General features: G+C 39.7%; 3 long non-coding RNA genes across 10 annotated transcripts in view; 2 read left to right on the top strand and 1 right to left on the bottom strand.

Annotated features, from left to right (window-relative positions):
* The first annotated feature begins 6,039 nt into the window (after positions 1-6,039).
* LOC136791274 (uncharacterized) lies at positions 6,040-15,015 on the top strand. Of its 2 annotated transcripts, XR_010832904.1 has the most exons (4): positions 6,040-6,210; positions 7,077-7,222; positions 11,316-11,394; positions 14,939-15,015. It is a non-coding gene; the product is annotated as an uncharacterized lncRNA (long non-coding RNA). The 2 variants fall into 2 exon arrangements; XR_010832903.1 differs by lacking the exon at positions 14,939-15,015 and having other exon boundaries at positions 6,043-6,210; positions 11,316-11,569.
* LOC106031698 (uncharacterized) overlaps positions 11,866-26,999 on the bottom strand; it is a 524,145-nt gene continuing 509,011 nt past the window's right edge. For all 7 annotated transcript variants that reach the window (XR_010832897.1, XR_010832893.1, XR_010832898.1 and 4 more), the window contains one exon: positions 11,866-15,672. This is a non-coding gene — a long non-coding RNA (uncharacterized lncRNA). The remainder of the gene's footprint in view (positions 15,673-26,999) is intronic.
* LOC136791273 (uncharacterized) lies at positions 21,783-25,040 on the top strand. Its single transcript, XR_010832902.1, has 4 exons — positions 21,783-21,909; positions 22,328-22,421; positions 24,490-24,731; positions 24,839-25,040. It is a non-coding gene; the product is annotated as an uncharacterized lncRNA (long non-coding RNA).

The raw sequence follows: 26,999 nt of genomic DNA, 5'->3' as shown, positions 1-26,999 counted from the left end.
CCCAGCTTGTTGGCCTACTAATTGCTTTCTAAAATCCATGGGTTAGCTTCATGTAGAAGATAACTGTGTGCTTTCAAGGGAGATTTATTCTTACCCTCTCAAGAAATATCATTGTCTTTTACTGAGGATACGGCCACAACACAAATCTGAGATCATTTGATGGGTTACATGACAAAGTATATACAAAATAAAACAAATGCCAATCTGTCTTCCTGAGACTTGCCAAGTCCTTCATTTCTCTGAGCACCTCTAATTCTCCCATTTATAAGAGCTTTTTGAAGAGGAGATACTCATTCAAAGCCTTTTGTTATTGTTGTTTTTCTTTAAGAGCTTGATATTGTGGGAGGGAAAGAAAGAAAGAACGAAGAAAAGGGTGGGAAGAATGATCACCTCTAAGGAAAGCAGCTTACTATTTCAGGATCCAAGCAAAATCATTTTGGATGAGCATCAAACATACAACACAGCCAAAATGTTTTATTTTTATCTTTATTTTCCCCTATCTAAAATAGAATATTTGACAAAGCCATCCATCCCTTTAAATCTACTCTCAACTTTCTCACTTCACCAAGTTCAAATTTGCTGTACTTCTCAGCCCTGAGCGGAGTGTGGGTGTCAGCAATGTGCAGGTGATGTCATTTTTCATCCCTAACACAAGGTTTAATTGACACCATCATTCCGCACCCCTGCTCCCACTCTTCTTCCACCTCTTCAGTTTAAACCTCGTTGTCCCAGGCCTTTTGGTTCAACACACTTCAAAAATGTGTTATAACTGCATCACTTAAAGTCTTCTCTGAGAAAGGGGATCTTCATGACTCCTCATTCTTACATCCCTGTTGATATGGAGATGAAAAATATGTCCAATATATTTTTACTTTAGTAATCCCATCCAGTGATAACCTCTTTGGCACACAGAATGAAGGGATGACACTGCACCAGTGGTGGACTGGGAATTGGCCATCAGTATACTTTGAAGGAATTACAAAGATTTATAGCATTTATTTCATTATTCTTAATACACAAAGCATAGTGTTTATAAATCATCTCTTGTGCATAAAATTTGGTGTTGGAATATCAATTTTTATATAGCTATTTTAAATAAATCAACACAATAAGCTCTTGGATAAGATATTTTGTTATACCTTTAATCTATTCAGTGAGGAATCCAGGATAAACAGTAGAAGTTTTACCTTTTTCTTCTCCGGTGGAATGTTTTATTACTTGAGGAAACGTAAGTTTAGAAAACAGGTATTTGGGAATCATATAAAGAAAAAGGCAAGAACTTAATTTCATTGACAGACAAAAGCTCTCAGTAGCCCAGCTCCTCTGTTCCTCAAAGGGTCTTCCCACTCCATGTGTCCTAGGTGCTCTATCAAAAAAAGAAAAAGAAAATAAAGTAAGAAAAACAAACAAAAATTAAGAAAAACGAACATACACCCTGTGACCAAAGCTCTTCCTCTGCCTTGTTTTCACCCAGCTTTCGTTTCTGGTTACCAGCTTCCTCATAAGCACAGTAAATCGAGGATCATCCAGCTTCATAGCCTGTCTCCATCCTGCTGCCTGTAGGAGAAAATGCCAGCTCATTTCAATGCAGCTGTGACTGCTGTGCTGGCTGGAAGGCAGCAGTGACATTGCAGTCACTAGAGGAACTCAGGACCGCAAGCCAGCCCTTTTGAAATCTGGTCTCTCAGGCTTCTGAAATTGCTACGCAAAGTCACAGTTTAGCATTCAGTGCTTAGTTAGTATCTCCCTCATTATGGTTACATTAGAGGTAGTTGCCTGTGATTAGTTAGTGAGACAATTAATGAGATAAAGTCAAAATGTGAGAGAGAGCATACTGGGCAATTCAAAGGTTAAAAGGCTATATTGAAAGACATCTGGTCATAATTAACTGTACAATTTCACTTGGCCAAACATCATTACATGCAACTAAATGAATCTCATCTTAGCTGATTGACACTATACAATACAGTCATTGCAAGCAAGAGACAAGATGTATGTGACTTGCAAGAAAAAGTAAAGAGCATGCTTCCAGCAGTGGCTTATGGTTGAGAGAAAGAGAGAGAGAGACAGAGAGAAAATCACTGCCAACTAACTTCAGTGTTTTGGCTCCAGTTTTTTGTTGTGATTGTTTTTTTTTAATGTTTTATAAATGCAGGTTTAATACATGGTTGCAGTGATTACATTTTTGTCCCTTATTGTGTTCAGCTAATTCTACAAATGGAAAGAATTACTGAAAACAGAAAAGAAAATGGTGTTCTTAGTGCATATGTGATAGGAAACAGTAGAAATGATGATGATGCATGAAACAGTTGATAATTTGCCAGCCAATTGCTAAACCAATGTTGAAGGTGATTAGTTTTTGTCTAGAAGTGGTACCTACGTGCCCTGCTGCACAGGACAAGTCTTCTCCAAAAGAAAGGGTTTTCTTTGAACTGTGATTTGAATAATGCTCGTAACCACAACTACTTTCACCATCTTGTCTCTCCATCTTCTGTTCTGAACTATTAAGCGTTGCAGCTGTTTAGCAATGTGTTTGGAGACATAAGGCACAAAGAAGCTTGAAAACTTGAAAGCTAGAATTGTAATGATGAGAAAAGGTAGGAATAATTACAACTGTAAGTTGTAGTGATAAACAGCTGGGCTGATAATTTTATTTTTTTTCTTAAATGTTATTTAGACTCATGCAATTCTGTTTACAGCTTATCTCGACATAAGGCGCCATATGGCAGTAGATGAGTGGGTGCTAACAAGAGCACTTCTGAGACAAGTGTGTCTCTGGGTGCCCCTTTCCCAGCCACCCCGGAAGGACTCCGAGTGGAGGCTTTTGCCTGGGGATGACTGAAGTTTGCTGTAGACTTTTCCTGGTACCAGCCCAGGTGTTTGGGTGGCCATCTGGCACATGAATAATTTAATGAACAGGAAGACTGTTCCAGGCCTGTGTCTTTCAGCAGGATGCATCACTAGGATGCTTTGTGATACCATTAACTAATAGAAAGGACTTGGAGTTAGGATCTCAGATGGCACTGCAGGTGCATGTACATGTCTGACTGTGCACTCAGGTCCTCATCTGTGCATAAGCCACACAGCCAACGTGTAGCGGTGGGATTGGGCTCGTGTCTGGGGCTGCCCCCTGGAAAGCAAGCCGAAAGCAACGGGGAGGCTGGGACACCTTTCCCATCCCTCCCTGCACAACTCCAGCATCCGGGCTGCACTGCCGGCATGGGCCTTCGCTTTCATTTCCATTTCATCTCCCAGTCCTATGTCTCTTAATTATCAGCTGTGCCCTGCACCTTAGTTTGGGATTGTGCTAAGTGCTCGGCCTTTTTTTTTTGTTTTGTTTTGTTTCATTTTTTCTCACAGCCTTCCACGTCTGTTGCCCATGTATTGCATGCACATTTAGCTGAGGTACTCACACATCAGCCTGAGAAAGGAGAAGATCTCTGGGACCTCTGCTGTTGCCATGACTTGAAAGCATCATTTGATAATGGCATTGATACATTTGGAAGCACTCGTTTGTATTATGCATACAAACACACATCCACAATTTCATCTTTTTCAAGGAAATCAGAGGGTAAAAAGGCGATAAATTGATATCCAATACCTCACCTTTGGATTGAGCACCTTCTGCTCAATAACCAGCTCTGGAGACAAAGCCATTGCTCATCTTAAACAAGGCCCAGTAAAACTTAATTCTGCTGAAAGATAAAGCTGAGAGGAGCTGAGCTACCATTTAGGTGTGGTTGCAATGGCATTTCAGAGGACGGTGGGACTGGAATGCCTCCAGTGCTGGTGCTGAGCAACCCTGCAAAGCAGAGGGTCCTTGTGTCAACAAGTGAGCTACACAGACATTGAAATAACTACTTCACTGTAAGTGGAAAGCCCACTTCTATGTCTCAGCTCAGTCCTGATGGCCCAGGTCCTTGGCATTAGTCCCGTATTGGTGCTACTCCAGTCCCTTGTCCCTTGAAGTCCTCGAGGCCTGCCTCGGCCTGGGGGATCTGCGCTCTCACTGCATCTGGGTGCTTAACGCTGGAGAAATGTGCTGTAACTTCTAGACTCGGGCCCCTATTCTAGGTTCCTGCTAGAAACACTTCCTATGAATATTTTACAACCCTTTTAAAATGTATTCATTTTACAAAAATACCTTTTGTATTTGCTTTCCATGAATATTTATGCTGCTGGCTTTTGCTGTGCAAAATCTGCATGGAAAGGTGTTTTAAATCCTCTGTCTGGCACACTCACGTTGGCTCAGTCCCCATCAGAGAGGAGTGCCTTTTGGGATCAGCTGCTGCACCTGAACTTTTAGGTGAGCACTGGGTGAGGGGAATGTTTCTCATTTCTACTCATTACTTTTTGATGGCTTTTAGAGCTTTTGGATTCTGAAAGTGATGGGTCCTCACTTAAGGAAAAACATGTACCAACGGATCACCTAATGAGAAGAACTCATAAATATGGAGGAAATGTCAAAGACGAGCTGCAGCTAAGCCAGGTCTACAGCCACTTTTCCTGACCCCACTGTGATGACTTACTTTGTCACTCCTGTGGTTTCCCTGCCTTGTGGAGTGCATGCACCTCCCTGCGTGCTCTCCCTGCTACGGTTTTGTCCCCCCGCGGCATGAATAAACAGTGCAGCAATTGTATGTGAGCAGGGTGTGTTGGGAAGTACCGAAATAAGGCTCTTATTGGTAGCACTCTTTTTGCTTTTTTACATTTGCACTGTAAGCCCATCTAAATTATATATCAGACTGACGCAGAGCTAAATCTGTGCAGAGGAATTTGTCATTCTCCATCATTCTGGCAATATTTCTCCCTAGGGGACAATTATAGACTGACCTGTTTGTGCAAGAAATTGCTTTGTATCCAAGATAATTATTAATCTGCATACCGACAGACAATGATGACAACTCTCTTTTTCTCAACAGATCTTGTTGTTATGTGTGTTTATATATATGTATACATAGCTTACGTATACCCATGAATTATAAATAGCATGCTTTATTTGTGTTTATATGTATATGTTTGAGTACATGTATTTTATTAACGTGTCAACATCTGTAGTCTGTTAAAATGCATCTAACTGTATAATTTAAAATTGCACAGTGATTACATCATTATATCTAATGTACCTAGAGATTTCCTTCTTATTCACCTATACTTCCTTTCTTTTATTTCCTCCTATATTTATGTTACTTGTGACTGTATGTGGCCAAAAAAAATGCTTTGGTTAGCATATTAAGGATTTGTTTGGCTATATATTTATATAGAGAATATATATATGAAAATAATATCTATTAAATACAATACTACATGTACTATATTAAAATTATATAGATTATATATATTACAGATACATAATATATATGTTATATATATCATAGTCTATCTGTGCAGTTATATATATTATACAATAGCAGATAGTACCATGTATTATACCTTATATTAAATATATATGTATCTATATTATATATTATTCTATAATAAAGGTTATATTCTATATGCATTTAATATATATTATACAATATAGAATTGTTTATATAGTATGAAATATTGATATTCACACACTATATATAATATGCAGTATGTAGTATATATAATTATACATTATACATTTACATTATAAATATATATTATATATAGATATAAGCAAATATATAATATATAATAATACATCTTATACACTGTAGATTGTAAATTATATAATATTAAATACTATGCACAATATAGTATATATTATGGTTTAACACATACATTATATATTATGCAATAAATTTTATAATTACATTACATATTATATACTATATGATATATACTATATGATATAGATGATATACATTATGTATAATGTACTTTGTAATGCATATTTTTAGTATCTGATATATAGTATATATTGTATATAATATATAAATATATATATTATATACTGCATACTTACTATATAATATAGTACAGTATAGTGTGCTCCATACAGTTAATAAAGTATATTTTGTGTAGTATATAATATGCCATATTATGTAGTTTATACTATATAGTATATAATAGTAGCATAATATATAATATATGTAATCAGTGTAAGCTTTACAGTTGCTGTTTCCTAACCAATCATCTTTTGGTCTTTCTTTATAGAACAACTCTCTGAGCACAAGTATGCCATTAATTACTTTGTCTACAAGCAACTTGTTCAGTCTGATTTATCACATCGATAGTAAACAGGTACCACCATTTCAATTTCTTGCCTTATAGAAGTTTTTCCATGATCCTAATCAATTTATCTCCATTCTCTGAAGAATGTTTCTGCCATCCAGACTTTTTGAGATGCAGTAAGCAGAACACAACAGTCAAGTAAAGGTGTACTGATTAATGAAATGGCAGTCTGCTCCTTTTCTATTAAACCATATTCCATTTTAGCTGTGTTAACGTTCTGGCTGCCGTTCCACTACTCTTGTACAAAGAGAACAAAAGCAGAGCAAAGGTGTGTGTGTGACTGCAGGTCCCTGCCCTCCTAATGCAGACTCCACGTGGGAGACAGCTGCTGAAGTGTCTGCTGACTGGCATAGCTCGGTACGAAGCACTCGATGTCAGACTGCCAGGTACTCTGGGGACGAGTTACGGCTCTTAGCATTCATCTCAGTCCTCAGGAAGTGGGGACTGATTTGCAGTAAATATTTTTTAATCTGCATATTTAGCAAATGTTGTGGGGTTTGCTATTTTTTAACTTGTTTAATTAACAGTAGCTTTAATAAAAGGATCCTGTGTGTGTCACCATCGGGGTCTATGTGTAAGAAATGCTCTTCCATGATTCAGCACCACCATGCCAACGCAGTGCGACCACTGAGGCCTCTGGCACAGGCGGGCCTGAGGCAGTGCTCCTCAGGCACTGAACGGTCTGCGTGCCTCCTCTCTCCTCAGCTCCTGGGAGAGGTCAGGAGAGACAACAAAACTTCAGTTTCATGTTAATGACATACAAAAGGTCAAGGATGTAATGGCAAGAGCTCCAAAGCTGTATTTGCTAACCAGAACACCGAAATGAAACAAATACTTCTCAGTGAAGTTAATACTGCAATAACTTCATTACACAGTGCTTCAAGAACCAGGCCTCAGGGTTTCCTACCGCTGAAATGGATGCCAGAAAGCACCGCTTCACATTCAGCAGTACCAGGATCAAACCCATCCAATTCCAAGCTGACTGACTGAGTGTTTTCATAAGGGAAGGCAGATCAAATGGGTAGGTTGCCTTTTTTAATCTCACAAAGCCTCACTTTGGCCATGTGCTTGGAAGAAGCATCTTTCCTTTGGGAGATTTCTCTGCAAATGGGGTGTTACATATATTTAACTCTAGAGTTTGTGAAAACAAACTAACAAGTAATGGGGAAAAAAAAGGGGGGGGGGGGGTGGGCATTATAGGCTCACTTCCAAACTGTAGTGATGTGTGCCAGCAAAGGTGCAAGTGGTTTGAATCAAAATTCTTGAAAACAGTCACAAACACACAGTATGGCCTAGATTCTGACAGTATTTTTAGTTTCCTCAACTTTTGCATAGAGCAAATGTTTTGAAAGTCACTGTTGAACAGCAGCTAATATACACTTTCAAATTAGGGTGAGTATCCTCAACAGCACACTGCCGCCTTACACAAATGCAGCCCTGGAGTTCGACCACCTGCTAGGTAACACCAGCGGGTAAAAATAAACCTCCATTTTCTATACTTCAGGCTTTCAGACTTTTAGTTGTTGTTCATTCTAGAGAGGGATTTTGTTGTTATTTTTTGGTTTTCTTTTTGCACAGCACACATTACTGTCAGTTGGAATACTAATGGACATCAACATAAACATCATTTCCAGGGCTGTTCAATGAAACTATCTAAGGCTGATTGTCTTGAAATTAGCTTGACTCGTATCTGAAAATTGCCAGTGATTAGCTGATTATGGTTTGAATTGAACTCAGATTGCTACAAAAAGCTACAAAAAGTCATCCTCAGATATATTCTAGTAAATGATGCCTCAGTTGCTGCCAGCACTTGCATTAGGGATGAAGGTCTATTACCACATCACATTGACGGCAGTCATTTTAAAATATATATTCTGCCTGGGGAGAATCTGTCTCCTGGGGAGAATGCTGTCTTCTTACTTTTTAACCTACTCACTAGGTGAAAAAAATAAGGAAAAAAAAAAAAGAGAGAGAGACATCACTAACAACAGAACAGATTAAATTCCTCCCTGTGAAAGGAACTTGTTTACCCTTTCTAAATACAATTATTATAATTAGAGGAGTGGCTCGATCCTAGTGGCTTACTGAGAATCATCCCTTCAATACTAATAGTATGTGACATTTAAAATACTTTGATATAAATCAAATGCCCGGTGCTAACAATGTCAAGCAATAGGCATCAGTTCCATTGGAAAAAAAAAAAAAAGGCGTTATTTTGTCATAATCATAAAGTTCTGTGAGAAAAATCTGTTTTGCTTAACTCCTGCTCTCCTGCTGATTTAAGGTGTTGATACAAACAACAGAAGATGTTACCAATTTCACCACACCAAAACTAAAAAGAAGAAACTTATTTGACATGTATGTATATGTGTCTGTATTTCTTAGAGCTGAACTAAACACGGTTTAGTTTCATGTAGATAAGCAAGTTCCTCAGTCTTTCAAAACTGGCCAGTTTTGAGTGTTGGCACTGCATGGCTGACAGCCTGCTCTGCTTTTAAATGCCTAAACGTGTTTTCACCCTAGAGAAAAGTCCCTTATGCTCTTTAAGTGGGAAAATGCACTTGTGCTCTAGCCCTTCTGGCATTACCAAGCATATTGCACAGGGGGACATCAAAAAATATGTGTGTCACGAGTCATATGAAAGTGGGCAACAAGATACTGCCATGCCATTTTGTACAGGCATCAATTTAGACTACTTGCAAGCAGTACTTTCTATTTTTGGTTCAGACATCTCTTTCCACAACAACAGCAGTATTACTCTGGTGACGCCACACGAGGTTACTGAGAGTTCTGCACTGGAACCACTCATTTGAGGCTTGAGGTTTTGGTGTAGGGCATGTAAAAAAAAAAAAAAACAAAAAGAAAAACAAATAAATAAATAAATAAAAATCACCAGATGCCATGCTTGAACTGTTCATGCTGGAAGCTGTTACGGGGCACACAGATGACTTGAGCTCTAATTGCCAGGACCAGGTGGCAAGCACAGCCCTGCAGGACAGCATGGTTAGAAGGGACCCCAGGAGGTCCCTGCGCCAAGCCCTGCTCCTGCCCGTGGTGGGAACCCCAGGCCGGGATGGCTGTGCGTCTGACTGCTGTGTGCAAGGCATACTGAACACTGGCCTGGAAACAGAACCCACAAAGTGACAGGCTTCTTGTCAGTCTGAGGTCTTGCAATATCCAGGTAAGAGCCTGAAACCTAGGGTTAGGTATGACACGAGCATGTCAGTTTTTACGGTAGACGGCGGGCCACTGGGAAGGTTTCAGGGACCAGTGCAGGTATACGCTGTCATAAATGAGCTGGAAAATTGGCTTAGCAGGGAAGTGATGACATTTGCTCATGACACTATATGTGGTTATTAAAGGAGAGGGGGCACATGATACGAACTGAAGAAAGACCCTCTGAGACTCAGTCACTCTTAAATGACTAAAAGAAAATTAGTCCAAAAAGATTTAAAAAAAAAAAAAAAGAACAGGAAAAAGAAGGAAATATGCTTTAGGGTTCATAGACCAGGTAGTTAGCGCAGAGGCCATCATCAGGCACTATATTAAAATGTGTTTTGCCTCCATTGTGATTACTTTGTGCACTGCTGCCTCCCTCGGCTCCATCTCAGGTAATGGTGTAGCAGAACTGAAGGTGATCCCAAGGGGGAGGATAGCAGCCAATGTCTCCTGGAAGGACTGAGTACTCCGAGGTGTAATATGGCAAAGTAAGATTCTGGCGAGGTTGAGCTGGGCAACAGGAGAGGGCGTGTGTCAGGAACAGTCATAGTTATCGTCTATTACAATCATTAGATATGATCAAAGGAAATTAGCAGATGGCTGCTAGTTCCAAAACAAACAAAATGAAGTGTTCGTTCTGTCAGTGTGACTGTATGCTGAGAAAAAGCTTTGCTTTAAGATGTTGTGAAGGTTAAATGGCTGCAGAAAATCAAAAGCATACCAGATAAAGACACTGAGGGGAAAAAAAAAAAAATCCAGCAAGGCTGAAGAAATTACCTGCCCGTGGCTTAGAAATTAGCCACCATATAAAGTCCTGCTGGGTGGGTGGTCCCCCAGGGGGACATATCAGTGCACATTTGCCCTGTTCCTAAGTTCATGCCCAGCTGTCTGCTGGAGACACAGTACATGGTGGGTTGTGCTACTGCAGGAGTGCAGGCTCATGAGCCCTAGCCATGACAAACCCAGCAAATTAAAGGGCTTACAAATATTAAGATTGCTAAAACTGAGTATTAACTTCTGCCTGGATAGACTCCGTGCTTGCTGATGTAAGAGCTGAGAATAAATGTGTGATGCCTGTGCTCTTGAAAGCACACAGTGGCTCTCTTAAAAGATAGATACATTTTATAAATGCATTCATGCTATTTAACACCTAAAACCAAATTCTGACCTTACATATGTAGTATGTATCCCTTGTCTGTCTGCTTGCAAATTAAATAGAGTGACTAATTATTTAGGCTTTATGAATTATTTAAATGACCATTATAATCTCTGCTGTTAGATTAAAGAAAAATCTGACATCTCCTATTCTTAATATTTAAAAATATATCTTTTATAAAATCTTTATGCTTCCTCCACATACCCTCAAAAGTTTCAAAGTCCATGCAAAACCAAAGGATGAAAATACATAGCTCAAATTTGAACACCTATCTTAAAAAAAAAAAAAACAAATGCATGATTCGTGTGCTAATTAACACCTAAACAAAAGGACCTGTAACAAAGATGAATCTGACATTTCCAGGCCTTGCTGTTTAGCAGACAGATGGAAATATATTGGTATTTTTATATCAGTATTTTATTTTATTATGCCTTCATTTTGCATTAAGCCTGTTCTTGAGTACAGCGTAGGCTTACTGTATTAGGACTTTGAACTGGCGTATGGGAGGAAACCTACAAATACAGTAATGGATAGATGTGTAAAATGCACAGCCAGCTCTACAAAAATCAAAGAAAGAATGCAATACTAATTCTCTCCTTCCTCAGTGCCTTTCCTTCACTATCTTATTAAACAATCTCACCATTGAGAAACTTCAGGTAACCTGGACAAATTATTAATTTTTATGATGCAAATGACGTTTTTTTCTCCCTGCCTGAAGTCTGACTCCTCTGTTCACCAGGAAGGGAGACGGTCCCACGAGCAGGCCTGATGCCTCACCTCCTGCAGAAAGCCTGCAGCGGGCACAGAAGATATCTCTGGTGAGTTGCCGGTAGCTCCATAAGAATCACACAGAGCTTTTCTCCGTGTGCCCTTGGCACCTGCAGGTAGGCCATTCGTCCTGCACTTAGATGTGGGGTAGGAAGAGCTGTGGCCCTTGGGGGGGGGGGGGGGGGGGGGTGGTGTTAATAACCCATTTTGTGCGTGTGCTCGTGGGTGTGTGTGGGAGGGCAGCCTGGGCTCCAGCCCTCAGCTGCCCAGCCATGGCGGTGCGAACAAGTCTCCCCGGAGTGCCTTGGCCAGGCAGTACCAGGGGTGTGTACAGTGCTGAGAAAACAGCAAGGAGGTGAGATCCCCCAACACTAGTACCAACTGCAGCTGTCAGCACGAATCATGACACATTAACTACTAAGCCAGGATGGCAGCCATTTAGCAAGCTTAAATATTTAATTTAGAAACAATAGTAGGTCATTTAAATAATTAAATTCAAAAGAACACTCAGGCAACTCACATCATCATAACGGTTTCATTTTATTTGACATCAGTGTGTACATTTACTGCAAAACTAATTCCAAAAGTGCAGGAGGTGAGCAAGTCGATGTGTCCTTGGTGCATCGGCCTGTCCCAATCCCTTGCCTTGGCTGCGCTGAGGCACAGGTAAATGGTGCAAGTGCTCCCATCACTTCTCCCCGTAGCCATGCACACCAGCACCAAAGTGCTGTGCTGTAGCCTTCGCCTTGGCCAGAGTTCAAGAGGTTAAAAAAAAAACAAACAAGAAAAGAAAAAGCAGAGTACAGCTGCTGCTGTGCCAGCTGCTTGTGGAGGACCACCCCTTGTCCTGTCCCTGAAATGCCTCAGCTGGCTTGAGAAGTGCAAGTAACACCTATCGTGACAGGTCACAATATCTGTGTGCAGGCAAGGGCAGTGTGACCTTGGGCACCTGCTGCTGAAGTGAGCATAACAGCCCTCATCACTGCTGCCTGCATTGCTCATGCCACAGCGCCAAGAGTGAGGCTGGCTGCTCTGCTGACAGCTTCACGTGGCAAACAGTGTAAAAGTGTCTAGAACAACAGGACGAGGAGCTCAGGGTTGCCAGTTTGTCTGAGTGTGCCTAGCCTCAACATAGGTTTTCAGTTTTTCAGCTTAAAAGCATTATGTAAACATAGATTGATTTTAAGTACTGATAGATTGATGTTAAGTATTTCAGCATGCCTAACTACTTGGTCAGAGGCCATAGGTAAGTAATGTTTAGGAACATGTTCTCTTAACAGTGTAGTAAAACACTTAACTGGCTATGCAGCATTTTCTGTCACTGACACGAGGCTTGGACATTGATGGGGAGCTGAAACGTTAGCTCCTTGCAGGTAAGAAGGCAATCGTTTGCGCATTCATTTGAAATATTAACTTTTAGATCAAATGGCAGCATGAAACAGCTGTGGACTGCAAGGCTCCTACCAGCAATTAATGACAGGTGAAGCTAAAAGCTAATGAAACATGTTAAGAGGAGTCCTACAATGCCAGCAGCAAGGCAGTCTGCTGCATGGTGCCGTGTCAGTCCATTTGTATCGCCAGCCCTTTCAGGCACAATGCTCTGCAGGCGCCCACCTGCCGCTGCCACTGTGTCCTGCTGACTTTTCTACACACCACTGGGAAGACCCCAGGGTGGGCAATCCCCTGTACCATGTCACTGGCTACGTGAGGGTGGCAGTGAGGGACCCCACTATGCGAGGTCTGCGCAGCACCTTAGGAGGTCGCTGCCTCGGGGGCACCTTCACCCACTGCAGTGTTTGCCATTCCCAACACGTCCTGCAGATTGGCCGCCTAATTGTCATACGGGGTGGCATGTCGGTAGGAAATTTCACACCCATAAGGTGGGTAAGGAGCAAGCAGGAGGCCCCTTCAGCCATTCTGCAGAGGCAGCAGATTTCAGTAAGGCAGAAGGTACCCTCGTTAGCTGTCACGGCACAGTCCAACCTCCACAGCTGAACGGTGTAACACATGAAAAGGGATACTGCACTTTTAATAAAATATTAACATTGAAGATGACACACATCCATAAACTTAATTACACATAGTAAATATATTAATTCTCAATCGTCACAACAGTGTTTTTGACAGTCTCATTCCTGCTTACCTCATTTGCATCTGTTTGATTAGGGAAATAGACCTCCAGCATCTCTGCTGTTTATATATTTCTCATCTCATATAATGCTGCCTGGGTTCACAGGCAGCCTCTTTGGGACTTACTTCCCTCTCAGATGCCTATCAAGGCGTGGCAGTTTTAATGTCAAGTAGAGGCTGCTGGGGAAACTTGCCGACTCAGTGCATCTCATGGTATCACAACTCCTTGCTATGCCCTTGTGCTCCCTTTTCCTTCCAGTACAATCTGATTTCTTGCTGCTGGTCAGATGTAGACTGCAAGTTGATGGGAAAGTGAAGGAGACTGCCTATTTCCCTGCCACTATTGACAGCTCATTAACATTGCACCCCAAGCAGCAGCACTGTCCCCAGACACTTGGCAAAGTCTCCTTCAGGATCATTTCTGTTCTCTTCCCATCACAAAACCCCATTATCCTATCAACCTATTAGCAACTGGGTATTTTACTTTACGTTCAACTATGTTCCCAGAGAAGGAACAAGTTATAAAAGTGCAGTTTGGACTAACATCAAATGTATTTCTTGATGAATTGCAGCCTGCTAGACTACTATGAAGGTTTTGAGAAGTAAAGTCTATTAAACCTTTCAATAAAATAATGCTGTAACATACTGTACTTTTTTCTCCAAGGATGGCAAATATAATACAGCAATACCTATAACTGACTGGAACTTGTATTTGTCAGTTGGTATTTCTGTTTTCAATCCTGTTTTTTCCTGGGATCTCAAAACCCCACTTAAATAATGATGGGCCATCACTGAGACAAATCTTATTCAAGCAGCTCCCACCAGCCACAAGAGTAAGTAGAAGCCATGTGCCATTGAATGTGTGATCCCTAAACACAGCCTGGCAGCCTTGATTTTAAACATAGCTCACCAAACTCTACAGTCCACATCTAACTAATAGTGAATAGTTGCCTCTGTAAGCGGCCCTATCCAACAGCCCCATCTCCTCGGATCCCTCCCCAAGGGCACTGGTCCTGCGGGAGACGGCCATCAACACAGGTCTGCTCCCATCTCCCAGAAACCAGCCACAGCCCTCGCTTCAACCCTGATGTGGATCCTGAACGAGAAATTCTTGTTAAATTTAAAATACTGTTTGCTATCAACCTTAAATACAGGTGACCAAACATGTTTAAACCTAGCTTAGCTGGACGATGTGACCTTGGTAAGTCTAAATTGCTATCAGAAAATTATGAGCAATTTTCTACAGTAGACGGAGAAATTAAACTTTTCAGTTTTTCAGCTTCTGTTAGGAATACAACCTTAACATTAACCCTGATATAGAGAGAAACCACAGAAGGAACTACAACCTTAGCTCTAACAAATTCTCCCTAAAGGCTAATGGCAAACGTCCTTAACCTTTGCACATAGTTGGAAAATTAGTTCTAAAGCACTTACAAAATTATCCACAAAATTCGGATTCTCCAGCATGAAGAAAAGGAATCCCCCAACATGTCACTTCGCAGAGATTCCCAGCAGACCTTGCAACTTCCACAGGGAATGAGGTAAATATTTCTGAAACTGTTTTCCTAAAAGAAGTGCTTGCTATTGTGCAAGAATATAGAAATAGATTTGAAATCAGTTTTCTCATTTACTATATTTTGAGATTGGTGGGTAAGGTGTCTATCACAAGAAAAATTTTAAGCACATTGAGCTAGAATTGCATTAACACAGAAACTGATAAATTCTTCTTAACAGGGGCATTGTCCGTGGAGTTACAGTGCTCCCCTATGTTCTCAGTGGCCCGTATGAATAAGATCAGCTCTGTTCCTCAGAGAAATGCAAAATGAATCAAGACCAACTTCAGGCATAACCTCTGCTCCCAGACTTGGCAGCTTGCAGGATGGTGTCCCAAGGATTAATCATTTCTTTCCACATGGTGTTCCCATTTTCCCCAGCTGTATAGCTGGAGTAATGAATTTCCTGCAATAATGAGCTTAGCAAAGAACACTTCAAGAGTATCACTGAAACTACTGTTTTTTAAGAAGGTGAGGTTTCCAAGCAACTTATGCACGAGAGGCAAGACGTATTTTTGTTTAGAAACCAACAGCAATAGTCATCCCCATGCACAGGAAACTGAATGAAGAGTTTGTTGTTTGGTAACTCAAAACTTTCTTTTTAACAGGTTAAGTCCTCAAAATTCCAGTGGACATAAGACAAAACTACAATAAAAACAAACAAACAAAAAACATCATGCAGGCACTGAAGAAGTTCAATCATCACATTGTACATTGTAACACAGGGGAAAAAATCAATTATATAAATTGGGGTAAACCTCAAACAATGAAAGAAAAAAGTGAGAAAAGTTCATAATGAAATCATACAAATTTGTAAATAATTATGGACCAATAATTCCCATAAGTACAATGTTCTAGAAGTAGTTGCCTTGTGGGCAACATTAATTACATCTAATAACTTTAATAACTTTTTAATTTGTATTCTGCTTGCATACTGTAACAGTCGAGTAAAAAGGGCGGGGGGGGGGGGGGGGCGGCAGCTGAGCAAATCATAGATATTTCTCCTTGAAGTACTGTGCTTCATTTATTATGAGCTACAGAGGATGCACATCTATCTATAGACCCTAAGTAGAATCAAGAGGTTAAATCACTAGAAGACCCTTCCTTTGAAGTGGCTGAGTTGTGATCCCCTGGAGAGCCACACAGATGGTTTTTTTGCTCAAACACAGAAGCAGCGAGTGTCGTGGTGTCATACTTGCAACACTTGATCTAAAGTGTCCTAGATTAGCAAGACAGTTAGGGAAGGATTAAGCAACAACCAAACAAAGCCTCCAAAAATACTACAAGTCATATGCTAAGCCAGGACAAACCAATTAAGAGCTTTTGAAAGCAATTTCAGTTTACACCAATCGAATTTTAAGATTCCACAAGATCAGACAGCAAGGGAAGTTTTGTAATAGTTCACCATTATCATTTTTGATGACCAGGAAAAAAGGAGAGATTTCATACAAAAGGGGAAGGAGTGCTCTGCTAAGGTCTACTAGGAAACAGAAAAAAAGTATATATATAGACAAAAAAAATTGACAAAAGATTTCTACTCAGCGTCTTTCAAATGATGCTCTGATGTGTTTCCAGAGCTGTACAGAAATTCTTAATCAAACAGAAATTGATATTGAAACAAAAATATTAAAACAAAAAGAGTGAAAATCTTGAAAAGACGAAACCCTAAAACAGTAAAACCCTTTTCTCCTGTTTGCCATTTCTTTGCTTCCTTCCAAAAAAAAAAAAAAGATTTTTCCCAAGAAGCAAATTCTTGGAGAAATTCAGCTATTAACTGAATTATTATGAAACCTCAAGGCAACAAAGAGCCGGTACAAATCAACTCCACAGAGAATTTCCTACTTTACATGTAAGAAGCAGAAATAGATATCACTGGGTTAGATAGTAGAGCCTCAAAATAACTCTTTCATTAAGTGGGGAGGAAAAGCTTTTCTAACTGCCCTTCTGTATTTAGGCCATTGTATTAGCGGACTTTTGGGGTCTACTAATAAAAAATGATATATAACCTTATGTACAGTGTAGGAGATGGGAAAGAAGGAAGTGGCAGCTAGAATTATCAACCTTAAGTTTATGGAAGTGGACAGGGAACTGACACTAAAGGCTATTACTTTCATTATTTATAATTATTGATTTTTTTGTTGCTGTATTTAGTGGTGTTGATGCTGTGCTATCTCATGCACTAAGTGTTCTCCTGGTTTCACTTGCAATTGAAGGAATCTTTCCAGGTAAGCACACCCTGATTAGGTTTTGCTAGCATCAAAACCAGAGCTTTAGCTAAATTATTTTAAAGTTGTAAGAATAACCCCACCAACAACCAGGGTTTACTTGTGCTTTCAACATTTTTCTAAGCGCTTATTCATGGGGCCTGTGCATATTATGCTCAAGCTTGAGACTAAATTAAACTGGTCAGTGTAAAATACAAACCATTTCCAGGAACTTAATCATGTTCTAGCCCATGCCTGTGTATGTTGGAATTATGGAAATAGATGTGGCTAAATTCAGGTACTATGCAATACCAATTTGTAATAGTGCAAACATACAGATTACTGATGGCAATGTACATAACTCAAATACGCTATGATTATAATAAAATAGTTCAGAAAAAGTGATGGAAATCTGAATGACAGGAAAAACATTTCCCAGAAATCCTCAGCTTTTTTCCTAGCTGAGAAACCAGATGAGAATGAAGACCCAGAAGACGCCCCAGTCTCAATGAGCAGTCGAACAAAGCTGGGGCATGTACTTGCCCGTAATCTCTTTGAAGCCTCTCAAGTGCAGTTGACCATGCCTGTAACACAGGTTCTGTTTGTTCTATTTATTGCTGGAAATGCAGAGAAAAAAAAACACTGTTTGAAGACTTTTCCCATGCTTACAGGGAAAATAATTAGTAGTTCAAGTCCACGTACTGTTAAAATCTAACACATCCAGCATACCAACTGTGCCAGTAAACGCCAGTCAATGGTGCAACTCAAATGCTACTAGGAAAATCAAAAAGGGTCACCCAGAACCAGAGGGCCAAGGCTTAATAAGACCACAAGGTAAGCATGTAAAAGTGGAAATGATAGCAAAAAAAATATGCCAAGTGTATCTCCCTGCCTTCATTTTGTTTCCTTTTTTTTTTTCATTTTTATTGCCATTGGTTTGCTTGCTTTCCTTTCACCTCTTTATTTTATTTATCAATAATAATATACGCATTAAAAGACACAGTGCACATGTTAAGTCAACCAAGAACTTTTAGAGGACACCTGCTTGAGAGGTGCCACTCCTTGAACAAAGCAAGAGTATTTGAAGCTATAGTTTTGCTTCCAGTTTGGAATGAGCAACAGGAATTATCATTTTAGAGACATTCTTAAAAAAAAATCTTTTTTTTTCTTTTTAATTAAACGATCTATTGCTGATTTTATTTAGGAGTTTGGCTATCATCCTTTTTATTCTACTTAGTAATTTTGTCTGAGAAACAGTTTCACTGCATACAATTCTCTACCCCTACTTTGTGTTATTTAGTTGCTAAATTCATCTGTTGATCATAAACTTCTCCTTTTGGCAGTTCTATAGGATAACCTGTCTTTTTTGATGAGCTATGAAACATTCTTTGTATCGCCTAGTTTGATAGTGGTAGAGAAAGAAAGAGGTGGCTTCTTGGCATCAATGCACACACAGACGTTTAACTGTTAAATTTGTATTTAGTTTAAAGCTATTTTGCAGTAAATTAATATTTTAAATGTACTAATCATATTTGTTTAAAAATAAATGTAGAGTAAGACATTCTGAAATTAGCAGCCAGGTTATCCCCCAAGTTTACAACTTTTGCAGACATCATTTTTTTTTTTTTTTAATAAAAACTCACTTTTTCAATGTGAAGGCTTAAATCAATATGAGTAATAGGCATTGTTATCATATGCTAAAGGAGTGATGTGGAAGTTTTATGCTAGAGTTTTACATCAGCTGTTAATTGTGAGTTTGTCGACACAGACATGAATTTCTCTTACAGTTAGTGTTAAAGCGAAGTGGCATGTGAAATAGCACGAAAATATACGAAGTATGTACTGCCAGCTAGCTGTACTGTGAGAGTACGCAACAGAACACGTTTTGTTAAAGAGAATATATAGAAAGACAAAATTAAAAGAAAGCCAATGTGTCTCCTTTCTCCTATCTGCAGCCTATGGATCAACTTAACCTTTCCAAAGAGGAGAAGAGAAAACAATGGTCTCTCTGGAGCCATTGACCTGGTGGGGCTCAGAGAGTCTCCTGCAACATGGATGATCCCACCAACAAAACACCTGAAAGGAGCAGGGGAGCTTGCCACCATGGGGGTTACACTCAGTGCCAGCTGCAGAGAAATAGTGGAAAAACAGAAACGTTTCTAAAGGCTGTGGACTATGTTGGAAAGCCCCCCACGTTTGCTAGATTGTAATAAACAGGGAAAGAATAGCTCTTGCCACTATGGTTAGAAGTCTTCGTGCAGTGGTAAGAAGAGGATTGGTTTTCAGGCTTGCTATTTAGTTCATGCCAGCCATCGACCCAATTTAGAGAGTGGCCCTGTTATAATTTATTCTGTGATCCTACCAAAATCATAGCTCTAAAGAGCAGAAAGCTTTAAGAGAAAGGCTCATCACAGTCTCAGTCTTCAATTGAGTTTGATTTTCTTTAGTGTGGACCACTGACAATTATAAATTATTTTGTAGGAACTGATCATTAAAAGAGAGCACTTAAAAATCAATTCATTTTAGAGGTTAAAAAGTGACTGGTTGTTTTAATTTGATTGGTAGTCTTCAAAGAGGCAACATTTTAATTTAAGGGTCAACTTGTTCTGAAAGGCTAACCAATCATGTAATCTAGATAAGTCTCAGTCTAAATAGGATAAAGATGGCCATGCATAATTAAAGTATTCAAAGGCACCTTTGTCAGCTCACTGCAAGCGTTTGGGATGCCTTGAACCATACTAAAGGAACACTCATTGAAGCGAATAGTTTAAAAGATCTATCATATTAGTATGGATAGTGAATCCTAATACATACTAAGAACTAATTTTAATTTAGTCATCCCTATGTGATGAGAATTTGTAAAAGAGATTAGCAAGGTTTGATTATCTCTACTTGAGAAAACTTGAAATGTTCCATGTTAAATTTGCAAGTTTAACTCTATTGGTTTCTTACAAATCTTTTGCTTTTGCTTTCCATAGCTCCTTCTCTACTTATGTCACTTAATAAAGCATAAGTTTACGTAGCTCTGTCTTTAACTAAACACCAGGAAATCTAGTATGCTAGTGAAGAATGTTTTAAAAGCTATTTTTCATTTGATTGTCATTACAAAAGTCTTCTTAGTTACTTTGCAAATAAGTAGCCTATTGCAATGGAAATTTCATTAACAAAAAAAAAAATCAAAAAAATTTTCTTCGTCATAGAGTTTTCTTGAAAAAATAAATGAGCACAGAATATACTATCTTGAGCTCAGAAGGTCTAGAAAATATAACTTTATTTACCTCTTCACACCTATAAGCTATTGCTGACAGCATGCCTATCAACTGATACCTAAAGGTTCATATATTCTGTCATATTATATATCTTTATATGTGTGTATATATATATATATAAATATATATATATATATTTGCATGAATTGGATAGTTTACCAATCTTCCAAATACTAAGTTTTTCATTTTTCAGAGAAGACTCATTAATATAACCCCAGGAAAGGTTAAAGACCGAACTGTATGATCAGGAATCTGAGCTCCTGATAGACACATCAAAAGGAAAGCAGGCATTATTGCTTTTTGTAGATCATCAGATCTAGTTAGTGGTTCACTCCGTGTTCTTCAAAAACCCAAATCCTGAGCGCTTAGTATGCTAATCTCTTAGATCATATGAAAAATCAGAAATGGGAATAAAGAGAGTACTCTCATATTTATGTACAGATTTGTTAAGGTTGCAGTTCAATCATTTGCCCAGAAATGAAAAATGGACCTTTTGAGTGAGTGACAGACTAGTTCTTTACACAGTGGATAAAAAGGCAGGAAGACATAAATTGGTATATAAAGGTTAATATTTCCAAATACTGTGAACAAAACTCTTAGGGAGTTGAAAATAGTTTCCTTCTTGGCATTCAGTAATTGCACCAAAGGTTATATTATGATGATATGCAAAAGTAGGAATCCTGATTTCATTATTTTTCCAAAAATAGATAATTTGAAAAGTAAATAATCTAATATTAGGTGACAGAGCACTAGTTTGCTGCAGAAAGAAGGTGTACAAGACTCCCAGGCTGGAGCAAAGCTTCAGGGTTGCTTTGTTCAAAAACAGAGTGGTTTTGTGAGTAAGGAGGGAAAGGCAGCACGCATTAGGACTAGATGTGTTATGCAATCACTCTGTGTCTAGGGAGCACAACAAGGAGAGAAACGACCCAGGTTAAATTATTCTTATCAAGGCTGTGCCAGTGTTTCTTGGGACCAGGGATGGTTCTGCTGAACTCCTGTGGGAACACAATGCCCAAAATGAAGTAGGTGTCTAGACTCCCACTGCAGCGTGCAGCATTTGAATAGAAAGTGAAGAAGCAATATTTTCTTCCTATTTTCAGAAACTAAATAAGAAATCTTATCCCAGCCGCCTGCCTGGAAATGGAAGAACACATGCAGTGGACACTTGCTGCCTGCAGAATTACAGCAATTTGAATCAGACTTCTTGACCAACTTATTTAAGTCCCAGAGAAAAAAAACTAACCCCCAAGTCCACCTCTCTTATGAACACAGCAACAAAGGTGAAGGAATTTGCCAGTCCTGGGACAAATGACTCTGTTATACCCAGGGCAGGCCCAATCTGATGCTATGGATGGAAGCTGATAGTCTAAGAGGGAGAGAACGTTTACCTTCAATTACTAAAGCACAAGGTAATACCAGAATGAATCAGTCAGCAAGGCAGTAACTTTGAGATTACCTGATGTCTTCCCTGTAATTCCCTCCTTTTTTATTTCCAGGCAAAGAAGGGGGGGGATAACCGTGACAGGAGATACATGATGCTTTTTTCATTAGTTCTAGTGAGCTCATTTTGGAAGCCTAATAAGGTGAATTACCAACTTTTAGCCCCTGATCCCAGAAGGTGGGCCTCAGTCTTCCTCCATGCAAATTGAAAACTTTCAGTTCTTCCACAAGGCAGTGCAGAAATAAAGCAAGTTTTCCATAAATCAGAAACAATGTTCTATGTTTACACATAATGCTGTCAAACAACCCAGAACCAGACACATTCAAATTCAGACTAAACACAGACCACCTTAGATACCCTCTTCCTGACAGGCTGCTCTTTTACAGGAGTCCTTCTGGTCTGAAAGCTACACTGAATCCAGGCTCTGACTCCACGCTAGTTGTGCTCCATATGGCTCCCCTGCAATATTGTGATTTGATGGTAAGCCTCATCATGATAGATCTGATTCACTGTAGATTTAAGGTACTCAGTGAAAATTAAATATGCTAATGGTACCTACTCCTTTCCCTAGTGGTCATTTGGGGGACTTCCATACTCTGGGCATACAATTGATAGAGGAAAATCTGTTACAATGAAGGGATCATATTAATAATTAAGGTCACTGAGATAAAAATAACTACAGTTGTATAACCAAGCTCTTTATGTTATTAAGATTTATAGTGAGAATTATTAACTCTAACGGCTATTTTATCTCAAAGCAATGTCCATGAAATAGGATGACCTTTTGTCTATTACCTGTTGAGTTTACAGCATCAGAGTTCCAGCTTGATGAGTTTCCAACTTAGGCCAATTTCATTACATAGTCTATTTATACCACACTTTTTTTTTTTTTGGATGCTTGTTTTCCCAGGCAGAAAAAAAATCTGATATGTTTATGGCATGCAAACTGGAAGAATCTCAGAACGTTTTCAGCTAACTACAATGGCTATCAAATGCACTGTTACACTGTCCTTGGGTGGGCTGGAGCGGGGAATGAAGCACTGACTCTAGCAACCCAACAGGTTAACAGTGGTAAATACTGCATTCTTTACAGTAGTAGATTAATTTTATACATGATAAGACTCCTGTGATAGAAATTAAAGACATCACAGGAATGATTTGAAAGGAATGGAATTCATAGAACAACTTTGGTTTATCAAGATTACAGCCAGGGAAAATTGCCTAAGCAAGTATCCAAAGCCTTCAAAACACTTCCTGACTTTCAAAAGGCCTTCCTTTCTGTGTGGGTATTTCTGCCTAGGCTGCCGCATGGCAATCTCCATCAAAGCAAAGACCTCCTTCTGTTTTGAGCCTTAAGGAAACAGCTGGAGTTTCCATTCCAGCTCAGCACCAGGAAGATCCAATTGGTACTAAAACCCTACGGTAGTCTGACTGAAGGATGCTGAGCCAGATGAATGACAAATAAACAGAAAAGGTTACCTAAAATACATGCTGGGGTGGTTGCTAGAGCATACAGAGAAATGTGAACCACCTTGCCATTTTCTCCCCTCAGAATATTGCTCTCACAACACCTATGAAAGTCCAAATGAATTATAAGAGTAAATTAGTCATATTGTGGTTGAATGGTTTTAAATAAAATTGACTATTATAATGTTCCAGTCTTTCTCTTTCTCCTATAATGTCTTTATTTCTCCTCTGAGATCTGCAAATTACATCTTCCACCAATTTACTTACTCAGGCTCTCTACTGAGGTATAAAATTTTTAACTGGAGTATTATTTGATCCTTCATAGCCCTTGAGTAAACTTTTGCTGACTTTCCTCTTAAAATGATTCAAACAACAGAAACATTGCTATATGTCTCCATGAAATAATTAACAGTGCTAAATTTTGCACCAGCATCATTAAACCTTGGGACTAACACTCAGTTGAGGTAACTGAGGCCTTTTGCATTTCTTGTAGATTAATGACTTAATGCTTTCTGTCGGAGAAGATATATCAGCCTGAATCCCTCTGCAGGTGAAGGAGTAGCCTTATGATAAGTCCAGATAGAATTTCTTTGCTGTTAAACAGTGAAAAAACAAAACAAACAACACAACAACAACAACACAACATGAGAAAACCAAATAAGTGAAACACTGCTAGAGAATTTGAATAGAATTCATACAGTGGCATTCATTTCCCTACAAATTAGTGTTGAAATGGCCATTGTGTCAGGTCTAATGCAGGGCAGCTCCAGCTCAACTTATGTCAGTGGTGATCAAACTAATTTTATTTCATAGCTGTATCATATCTTCACCATCCTGCCTGTATCAAAGAAATGTTCATGCTACAAATCCGTAACAGGAAAGACTGAACTGAACAGTGAAAGACGCTACCAACCTTTATCACTTGTAACTGTGTGGGAAGAACATGTGGTTATTAAAACTAAATAGGCTAAAAACCACCACCAACAGAACCCAACCCAACCACTAAAACTGCAGCAATGTAAAGCACAGTGCGAATGTTAATCGTATACCTGTCTAAGCTCACGTCTCAATAAATCTTCAGCAGGTGCAGAGCAACTCATGAGCCTGTGACAGCAGCCCTGTACAGCGTTTCACACTGGGAAGGAGGCCCTGAATGCCCTGATAGCTTTGGCAAACCCTGCTGAAGACAATGAGACCTACTTCATTAGGACTACAACGTGACGCCCTTGAAGACAAGAATACTGATTTGTGACACGGAGAGGAACACCCATTTTTTCTTGTGCACTTGCTATGGGTTATAACCCAATGCAGCTGACTGAAAACGTCAGTAAAGGAAGAAATTTGGTAATTTTTAGATCATCCCTATTTGGCCACCTGCTCTGAGTAAAACAACTGCTTACACAGTTTCTCTTTGTTTTTCTTTTTTTTAGATAATACTCCTGTCAAAAACCGTGTTTATCATATACTCTGCAACAAAAGCATCTGGTAATTCTAATGTGGAAGATCATCGTTAATATTATTACTATTTCCAGGTACAACACCCCAGTGTGGATATAGCCTACTGTTTCACACACACCTGTATTTAGTCTACTGTGACTTTATTTAAGTGCTTAAATAAATGACTTGATATTCAAAAATTCTGATTACCTACTGGTAGCTCCTGCTGGCTTTTGACTGACTTTTAACTTTGTGAGCGCCTTCATTTCCACAATATTTCTTTTCTTTCTACGCAGCAAATACTAATTTTTACCATCCACACTAGTGGTTATGATTTTATGCACTGGTGATAGCCTGCTTTAGTTTAAACCACACCACTGCTCTGTTAAGTATAAAACCACAGAGCATTTTGGATTACTGATTACTCTGCCAAACGGGCATCACAGCCTCAAAGATTTCTCTCTTCCTAGGAGAGGAGTAAGATCTGCATAATTTGTATTTCATGACAACACAACAGCTCACATTCTGAATTACTAGTGTTATACCCTGATGCGTGTCAGCAATGGCATTGCCGTGCTGGCTGGTTATTTAACAAAGCTAAATTAATTTGTAGCTGTCAGTCATGTTTGCCAGATTTGCTTAGATTCTGAAATTTATTGACAAGCTATAATAACTGACATTTAAATTGTCTGTTCTTGTAGAAGCAAACACAAAGCATGGAGCTAAAATATGACATTTAGTTGGAGAGGAGAGGAGAGGAGAGGAGAGGAGAGGAGAGGAGAGGAGAGGAGAGGAGAGGAGAGGAGAGGAGAGGAGAGGAGAGGAGAGGAGAGGAGAGGAGAGGAGAGGAGAGGAGAGGAGAGGAGAGGAGAGGAGAGGAGAGGAGAGGAGAGGAGAGGAGAGGAGAGGAGAGGAGAGGAGAGGAGAGGAGAGGAGAGGAGAGGAGAGGAGAGGAGAGGAGAGGAGAGGAGAGGAGAGGAGAGGAGAGGAGAGAGAGGAGAGGAGAGGAGAGGAGAGGAGAGGAGAGGAGAGGAGAGGAGAGGAGAGGAGAGGAGAGGAGAGATCATTTGCTACTTTTGTAATTTTTCTATTTAAAGGGATTTTCTTAAAAGGTCTAACATATTTTTAAAATATCATTAGAAGATTTAAATTTACCTCCTCCTGAAATATATATATATTTCTCATATTCCTTGAATGTTTTTTATTTTCTCCTGGCAGACAAGTGCAAAAGGGTACATTCATCCTTCTCCATACCTGTACTACTGTCTCATTCAAATCATACTCAGCAGGCAGTTTGATGATGAGGAGACTGAGAGGTCCTGTCTGTACCATTTTTGCTGCTGCCACCTGGGACGGGGACTTTCAGCTTCCTGTGTGCCATTCTTCCTCCTTGCATGACCGCCCTCATGCTCACACATCCACACAGTGATGGGGAGGAAAGTGGCAAAAGCTCCAACGTCCTCCAGTCCTCCAGCAAGGTGCTGGAGGGCAGAGAGCACGTACCTTGGGACAGCTTTGTGCCACAGCACAGGGTTAGTCACAAGTACATCAGGAAGTGCTTCTTAGCTGTGCAGGTGAGGGAGCGCTGGCATGGGCTGCCTGGAGAGGTTGTGGTCTCCTCCTTGGAGGTCTTCAAAAGCTGCCTGGACATGGTGGCCCTGCTTGAGCAGGGGTAGGCCTGGGTGGCCTTCAGAGGTCCCTGCCACCCCAACCATTCCATGAGTCTGTGATGACATAATCCTGAGATTATGTCAAGGGCACCTGTACTACTAAAGAGTAACATTACTGCTGTAAGCATAGTCCACAACAAACACAGAAAAGACACAAATAGTTAACCTTTATTATTTCTTGTGATATCAAATGCTCCCCATGTTATATTTGTTACGTAGGAGGAACAGTTTGATGAACTGACCACTGTTTGTATGCAAACTTGCCTGACTTCAGAAACATCAAGACCAGATGTGAATAGTATGTTCCTTTTCCAGTTCAAGATAAATGCTCCACTGCAAGACAGGCCAATGATCCAGGTTAGAAGTCTGTCCTTCCCTATTGGCTCTAACATAAATCAGTGAACACGAACACATATAATAGCACGTGCTACCAGCCTGAAGGGTCTGGCATGGAGGTTTGGCTCAGCCTCAGAAGCTCATTTGC

Source organism: Anser cygnoides, chromosome 7 (assembly GCF_040182565.1).
Source record: "Anser cygnoides isolate HZ-2024a breed goose chromosome 7, Taihu_goose_T2T_genome, whole genome shotgun sequence".
Lineage (NCBI taxonomy): Eukaryota > Metazoa > Chordata > Aves > Anseriformes > Anatidae > Anser > Anser cygnoides.
The sequence above is the reverse complement of the archived record's forward strand: the minus strand, read 5'-3'. Positions and strand labels throughout refer to the sequence as shown.